Here is an 8,925-nt window from a genome sequence, read left to right as displayed (position 1 = left end):
TATGAAAAGGTGATAAATAAAAGACTTTTAAGAATAAAATATATGAAAGCCCTCACACAGAAACGAAGACCCAGCACAGCCAAAAATTAATCAATTAATTAATTAAAAAAAAAAGATCTAGGTTTTCCTTTCAAAAAAATTAATTTTTAAAAAAGGAATAAAATATATCACATTAAGATAAAATTCTATGAGGGAAGTGGAATGGAAAAATGAAGTAAAGACAAAAATAGATATAAATATTCTGGCTGTTATAGAAGAGCTTATTGTTTTAAATTTCAAATGGGTGACATGAGTATCAAATCACTATAGTATTTTGATTTCATTTGAATCGTGCAGCAACGAAGACCCAACGCAGCCAAAAATAAATAAATAAAATAAAATAATTTTTAAAAATAAATAAATTAAATAACCATGGATTTGGTTTTTATGTCAACATTTACAATACATTGGAAATTATATCCTTTGTAATTATTTTAATGTATAATGAAAACATTTTTATGTCATATTAAACACGTGAAAGAGGATGCACAATTTTTCAAAATTCTTTTAGAGATATGAGAGCAAAAAACATGAAAACTACTAGCCTAAGAAATCTTTTTCTACCCTATGATGAAATTATATTCTCTTAAATTTTATTTAAAAATGTAAAAGCTTTGCTCCTTACATTTATACCTCTAATCAACCTGGAATTGATTTTTTTTATAGAATGTGAAGTAGAGAAATATATTTTTCCCCAAAACATAGCCCAGAAACCACAGCATCATTTCTTTTTTTTTTCTTTTTTTAATTTATTTGGCTGCGCGGAGTCTTAGTTGCAGCACACGGGATCTTCATTGCCTCATGCAGGATCTTCTTTGTGGCGTGTGGCATCTTTAGTTGCGGCATGTGGGGTCTTTAGTTGCAGTACGTGATCTCTTGGTTGTGGCATGTGGGATCTAGTTCTCCTACCAGGGATCAAACCCGGACTCGCTGCATTGGGAGTGCAGAGTCTTAGCCACAGGGAAGTAACTGACACAGCATCATTTCTTTTTTCGTAAATTTATTTATTTTATTTACATTTATTTTTGGCTGCATTGGGTCTTCGTTGCTGCGCGTGGGCTTCCTCTAGTTGCAGCGAGTGGGGGCTACTCTTCGTTGCGGTGCACGGGCTTCTCATTGTGGTGGCTTCTCTTGTTGCCAAGCACGGGCTCTAGGCACACGGCCTTCCATAGTTGTGGCTCGCGGGCTCTAGAGCGCAGGCTCCGTAGTTGTGGTGCATGGACTTAGGTGCTCTGCGGCATGTGGGATCTTCCCGGACCAGGGCTCGAACCCGTGTCCCCTGCATTGGCAGGTGGATTCTTAACCACTGCGCCACCAGGGAAGCCCAGCATCATTTCTTGACTGGCCCATCCATTCTTTCCTCACCGATTTGTAATGCCACCTTGGTCATACATCGAGTTTCCATATGGAAACGTGTGGGTCTATTTTGGGCATTCCTTTCTATTTCATTGGCCTCCTTGCCTCTGTATGGACCATCACATTGTCTAAACCACTATAGCCTTTACAATAAGTCCTGATATCTAGAAGGGCAAGTCCCCACACCTTGTTCCTCTTCCTCAAAATTGTCTTGGCTATTCTTGCTTGTTTGGTCTTCCATATGAATTTCAGAATTAGTTTGCCATGTTCCATTAAAATTTCTGTTGGGTTTTTTATTGGAAATGCACAGGATCTAAATTTAGATTCACTTGGGGAAAATAATTTTATGATACTGAGTTTTCCAATCCATGAATATTGTGGAGGCAAAGACAGCTAGTTGTCTACTCAGTATTCACTCTCTTTTCCTTCCTAACAGAACCCTGATTTATTTTGGGTGGAAATGTACCCAGATAAAAGAATACACTGTTCACTCTCCCTTGCAGCTAGGAATAGTCAACGAGGTGTAAGTGCAAGCTCCATAAGGCTTCTGTGAAGGGTCTTTAAAGGAACATGTCTTAGATGGGAAGACATGACTCATACTCAGCTTCCCCCTTCTTCCTCTCACAAATATCCCCTTTTCACAGCTCTTGAAATCATGCCTTTACACTCCGTTCATACTGCCACTGCCTCTGCTGGGACCTTCCTCATTTCCTGGTTACTGCACTCACTTGCCTCCTAAGTCATCTCACCACCACTTCCCTCCAATCCATTCTCTATATTACTACACCAGGGTGATTTTTCTAAAACCCAACTCTCATCATTTCACTACCCTACTTAAAACCTTCTGATGGTTCTGTTGCTTCCAGAAGTGGTTCTCAAACCTGGCTGGAAAGCAGGTTTGGAAAGCACCAAAATCAACTGGAAAGCATGGGGAAGCTTTACATCTTCCCCAAACATAGCCCACATTCACTGACTCTGAATCACAGGAGGAGGGAGTGTCCCCAAATCAGTAGGTTCCAAAAGCTCTTCAGGTGATTCCAATTCATCACCCCATTTGGGAACCACTGACTTATATGATAGAAGCCAAATTATTTAATGTGCCATGCGAGGTGTTATGGACTGAATTCTATTCCTCCAAAATTCATATGCTGAAGTCCTAACCCCCAGTACCTCAGAATGTGACTGTATTTGGAGACAGGGACTTTGAAGAGGTAATTAAGTTAAAATGAGGTGGTCAGGGTGGGCCCTAATCAAATATGACTGACATCTGTATAAGAGGAGATTAGGATACAGACAGATCAAGAGGGAAGACCATGTAGAGATACAGGGAGAAGACGGCCATCTGCAAGCCAAGAGGAGAGACCTCAGAAGAAAGTGAACCTGCCAACAACTTGATCTCAGACTTCCAGCCTCCAGAACTGTGAGAAAATGCAGTCCTAGTGTGTAAGCCACCCAGTCTGTGGTATTTTGTTATGGCAGCCCAAGCAACCAAATACACAAGGATTGAATCCAGGCCCTGGCTACCTCTCTGGAGCCTCAGTTCTCTGTCAGGCTCCAGCCATCCCCCCATCATCACCCACCCACACCTCCACCACTTAATAGTTTTGAGACCTTGAGCAACCTAACCTCTCTGTACCCAGTTTTCTTATCTGTAAAATGATCATCTCTGTAATGCATATAACACAGTGTGAACGTACAAAACATTCAATAAATGTTAGCAGCTACACTCCAGCCAAAAGGCATTAACTGTCATTCTCTAAATGCATGCTGTCTGGTTTCACTTGCGTGACTTAGCACATGCTGATATGTTTGCTTAGAATGCCTTTCTCTCACTGCTTCACCTAGCTATCTCTTGGTTGTCCTTCAAGACTGAATTCCTGGTGCAGCTTGCTCTTCCCCCAGTCCAGAGCCCCACCCTGGGCTCCCACAGCACCCTGTGTTTGCCTCTACCAAGTGAGAAGCCATTGCAGGGTTTTAGGTGGAGGACCGACCTGATCTGGCTTAAGTACCCTTTATATGCCAAGCACCATTCTAAGGTCTGAGTCAAAATGAGAATTATGAAAACCACTTAGCTCATAGGGTTACTGAGAGTATTACGAGAGATAAAGTGTGCCAAGCACTTAAGACAGTGCCTGGCATATGGCAAACACTCAGCAAATGCTATTATTATCTGTCTATATTCAGTACACTACCTCACATCCACTGACGTCTTTGGCCTCTTGCTCAGTCTTCCACTCTAAACACAAATCCCACAACCGCTCTGGGTGATGACCCCTCCAACATGCTAGCCTCTCTCCTGGATCTCGACTCCGGTAGCTTTCACTTCTACCCCACTCCAGACACATTGTGACAACATCCTGACCTTGACTTTGTTGTTGGATTGTTGGATTTCTGCAGACTGAATAGACAAACATACGAATAGATTCATAAATAGAAAGCCCAGGTGGAATTTTCCATTAGCTTGAGACAAGACTGTGCTCTTCTGTCCCCACCCCAGACAAGCAACAGCTCTCTTCTCTATGACTGGGTCCCTGGCAGATAAAGGCAGAGAAGGGAAAGGGAAGACTGGTTGGAGATGCTAGTTTTGCTGGAACAAGATAAGACTGCTCAAAGAGAGGAAATTACAGTCACAGTCTTAGTGGAAACAAGGAGGGAACGAGAGGTTAGCAATCAAGACACCGGAGCAAAAGTCAGGAGACTGAGGGGCAGGTGCTGCCAATAGGTGCTGTTCAACATGAATGACCTTCACAAAAGCTGTTTCCTGAGGATGAGTCAAGAGTAATCCTATGCAGATGTACACCCCTTCCTGCCAGAAGGTACATAAAACTGATGGCTCCAAGGGTAAGGCCTGGAAGTCAGGGCTCACTCCACCTCCCTTCACTCAAGGCAATTCTCTTCTACATTTATTTATTTGGACTTTCACTTATAACTTCTTTTGCAAAAAGTGTTACAGTGCTAAACCTTTGCTGTTTCCCTCAGCAGATAACTACATATTTTACTTCCCATAGAAGCCAGCCACCATTGAGGTATGGTAACCACTCAACATTCCTCTCTCCTTACCTACATCTCATGCCCTTGAGCCTCTGAGTATGAGTCCTTTATCCTGTTCAAGGCTAATGCCACTACTCATGCTTGATCCCAGCTCTTTCTCATTTCCTCTGAGTCTTTATGCCATCAAATTTCCTTTCTCCTACTAGGTTGAACCATATTAAATTGCTGTTTGGGACATTTAGCAATGGTGGAATATTGGCAGTTTCATATGGTTCAGACTAATATAGCTTTGTTCTTTCCCTCTGTAAATTTTCCTTCTCCTCAACCAACAACAATTACAAAAAAAGTCCTTTGACAGGTTAGAGTAACCTCTCCATAGATTGTGTTTTTTCTAACCCCAGAGCTCTATGTGTCCCTAAATATAAAATCTAGACACCATACCTCAGATATATCTGCATTTGGTGTTCATATCTCCCAAATGACAATTCACCGAACAAGTATCTACCAAGGGTCAGGCATGTTTATGAAATTTTTGTTCACTCATTCAACAAATATCTCTGAGTACCTACACTGTGCCAGACACTGTTTTAAGCACTTGGAATATCAGTGAACAAACCAAAGATCTCTGTCCTCTTGGAGCCTATACTCTAGCAGGGGTGGGAGGAAGGAGACATACAATAAACATAATAAATAAGATAACCATATAGCATATTAGAAAGTGAAAGATACCATGGGAAAAAGACAAAGTAGAGCAGGGAAGGGAGACAGGGAGTGCTAAGAGGAGAAGTTGTAATTTAATTTAATTTATTAAAGTATAGTTGATTTATAATATTGTGTTAGTTTCAGGTGTACGGCATAGTGATTCATTGTTTTGATTTTTGCAGATTATATCCCATTATGGGTTATTACAAGATATTGGGTCAAAAATTCCCTGTGCTATATAGTAAATCCTTGTTGCTTATCTATTTTATGTATAGTAGTTTGTATCTGTTAATCCCTTGCCCCTAACTTGTTCCTCCTCCCCTTCCTCTCCCCTTTGGTAACCATAAGTTTGTGAGTCTGTTTCTGTTTTGTATATAGATTCATTTTTATTATTGTTTAGATTCCACATGTAAGTCCTATCACATAGTATTTGTCTTTCTCTTACTTATTTCACTGAGCAGAATATTTTCTAGGTCCATCCATGTTGCTGCAAATGGCAATATTTCAATCTTTTTTATGGCTGAGTAATATTCCATTGTATGTATACCACATCTTCTTAATCCAATTATCTGTTGATGGGCATTTGGGTTGCTTCCAAGTCTTGGCTACTGTATTGGGATGGCCAAAAAGTGCCTTCAGTTTTTTTAAAATTTATTTTATTTATTTATTATTATTATTTTTTTCATCGTGTAGGCTTCCTGGTGGAGGGGACTAGTGCCTGTGTTCTGGTGGATGAGGCTGGATCTTGTCTTTCTGCGAGGCAGGACCACATCCAGTGTTGTGTTTTTGAATGTCTGTGACCTTATTATGATTTTAGGTAGCCTCTCTGCTAATGGGTAGGGTTGTGTTCCTGTCTTGCTAGTTGTTTGGCATAGGGTGTCCAGCACTGGAGCTTGCTGGTCGTTGAGTGGAGCTGGGTCTTAGCGTTGAGATGGAGATCTCTGGGAGAGCTTTCGCCATTTGATATCACGTGGGGCCGGGAGGCCTCTGGTGGACCAATGTCCTGAACTCGGCTCTCCCACCTCAGAGGCACAGGCCTGATACCCGGCCAGAGCTCCAAGACCGTGTCAGCCACAGGGCGTTTGGGAGGTCTGAGGTCTTCTGCCAGCATTCAGTAGGTATTCTGTAGGAGTTGTTCCATTTGTAAATGTATTTCTGATGTATTTGTGGGGAGGAAGGCAATCTCCATGTCTCACTCCTCCACCATCCTGAAGCTCCTCCTCTATTTCACCTTAGAGAAGGTCACGTTATCTAGGTCTCCAGCATTCTTGTGCTCTGCATTCTCTAAGTAATGTAATTTCCCAGTCCAGCAGAGGTTCATAGCCTTTCCACTGAGGAAACACTAAAGATCTGCTAGTGTTGGAGGGTCTCCTGTAGAGGCAGGGGGTGGCTGTGGCTCACCGTGGGGACAAGGACACTGGCAGCAGAAGTTCTGGGAAGTACTCCTTGACATGAGCCCTCCAGGAGTCCGCCATTAGTCCCAGCAAAGAGCCTCTATTTTATTTATTTATTTTTGGCTGCATTGGGTCTTTGTTGCTGCATGCGGGCTTTCTCTAGTTGCAGCGAGTGGGGGCTACTCTTTGTTGCAGTGCGCAGGCTTCTCATTGCGGTGGCTTCTCTTGTTGTGGAGCATGGGCTTTAGGTGTGCGGGCTTCAGTAGTTGTGGCACGTTGGCTTCAGTAGTTGTGGCACGTGGGCTTAGTTGCTTCGCAGAGTGTGGGATCTTTCCAGACCAGGGTTCAAACCTGTGTCCCCTGCATTGGCAGGTGGATTCTTAACCATTGCACTACCAGGGAAGTCCCACCTTTGGTTTTTAAGTAAAAACACATTTTTCATTTTCACCAAGAACTTTATTGAACAACGTATTCACCCTTTTGTTCCACTACCTTCTGCCATTTTTGGGGGAACTTCATAATTCCATCTTCCCAAAACTTTTTATCTTTTTGAGCAAAGAACTGTTCCAGGTGCCTTTTACAGTCTTCCAGGGAATTGAAATTTTTTCCATTAAGAGAATTTTGTAAAGACCTAAATAAATGGAAATCCAAAGGTGCAATGTCTGGTGAATATGGTGGATGAATCAGAATTTCCCAGACAAGCTGTAACTGTTTTTGCCTGGTCATCAAAGAAACATGTGGTCTTGCATTATCCTGATGGCAGATTATGTGTTTTCTGTTGACTAATTCTGGATGCTTTTTGTCGAGTGCCACTTTCAGTTGGTCTAATTGGGAGCAGTACTTGTTGGAATTAATCGTTTGGTTTTTCAGAAGGAGCTCATATAGAGGACTCCCTTCCAATCCCTCCATATACACAACATCACCTTTTTTGGATGAAGACTGGCCTTTGGTGTGGTTGGTGGTGGTTCATTTCTCTTGCCCCATGATCTCTTCCATTCCACATTATTGTACAGTACCCACTTTTCATCACCCGTCACAATTTGTTTTAAAAATGGAACATTTTCATTAGGTTTAAGTAGAGAATCGCATGCGGAAATACAGTCAAGAAGGTTTTTTTCAATTAACTTATGTGGAACCTGAACATCAAAGCTATGAACATAACCAAGCTGGTCCAAATGATTTACAACACTTGATTTGGATATTTTGAGCATGTCGGCTATCTCCCACATGGTGTAACGTTGATTGTTCTCAGTTAATGTCTCGATTTGGCCGCTATCAACTTCATCTGGTCTACCTGACCGTGGAGCATTGTCCAGCAAGAACTCTCCAGTACAATACTTTGCAAACCACTTTTGACACGTTCGATCAATCACAGCACCTTCTCCATACACTGCACAAATCTTTTTTCGCATTTCAGTTGTGTTACCTTTCTTGAAACAATAGAGCATAATATGCCAAAAATGTTGCTTTTCTCTTCCATCTTCAATATTAAAATGCCTACACAAAAATTCACCAATTTTGATGTCTTTTTAAAAATGTACGCTGATATGACAGCTGTCACAATCTAACAAAATTGTTTCCAATGAAGTTAAAAACAACTAAGTGCTACTAGAGCCATCTTACGGGAAAAAAGAACAAACCTTTTGGCCAACCCAATAAATAATACTGCTATAAACACAGGGGTGCATGTATCTTTTCAAATTAGTGGTTTTGTTTCTTCTGGATATATCTCCAGGAGTGGGATTGCTGGATTATATGGTAGTTGTGTTTTTCAGGTTTTTATTTTCTTTGTTTTTCTGGGGGGGGCGGTTGTTTTTTTTTTGGGGGCGGGTTTGGCCACACCCTGCAGCTTGCAGGATATTAGTTCCCTTACCAGGAAGTGAACCCAGGCCACCACAGTGAAAGTGCTGAGTCCTAACCACTGGACCACCAGGTAGTTCCTTATTTTTAGTTTTTTAAGGAGACTCCATACTATTTTCCATAGTGGCTGCACCAATATACATTCTCAACAACAGTGTACGAGGATTCCCTTTTCTCTACATCCTCTCCAAAATTTGTTATTTGTAGATTTTTTGATTATAATCATTCTGACCAGTGTGAGGTGATAACTCATTGTGGTTTTGATTTGCGTTTCTCTAATAATTAGCAATGCTGAGTATCTTTTCATGTGCCTGTTAGCCATCTGTATGTCAAGAAATTGTAAATTAAAAAAATTTTTTAACAAATGAATTTATTTATTTATTTATGGCTGAGTTGGGTCTTCATTGCTATGCGTGGGCTTTCTCTAGTTGCAGCGAGTGGAGGCTACTATTCGTTATGGTGTGCGGGCTTCTCATTGTGGTGGCTTCTATTTGTTGCGGAGCACAGGCTCTAGGTATGTGGGCTTCAGTTGTGGCACGCGGGCTCTAGAGCACAGGCTCACTAGTTGTGCCACACAGGCTTA

This window comes from Neophocaena asiaeorientalis, unplaced genomic scaffold (genome assembly GCF_003031525.2).
Source record: "Neophocaena asiaeorientalis asiaeorientalis breed wild unplaced genomic scaffold, Neophocaena_asiaeorientalis_V1.1 scaffold492, whole genome shotgun sequence".
NCBI classification, from domain to species: Eukaryota; Metazoa; Chordata; class Mammalia; order Artiodactyla; family Phocoenidae; genus Neophocaena; species Neophocaena asiaeorientalis.
Note: the sequence above shows the minus strand (reverse complement) of the source record.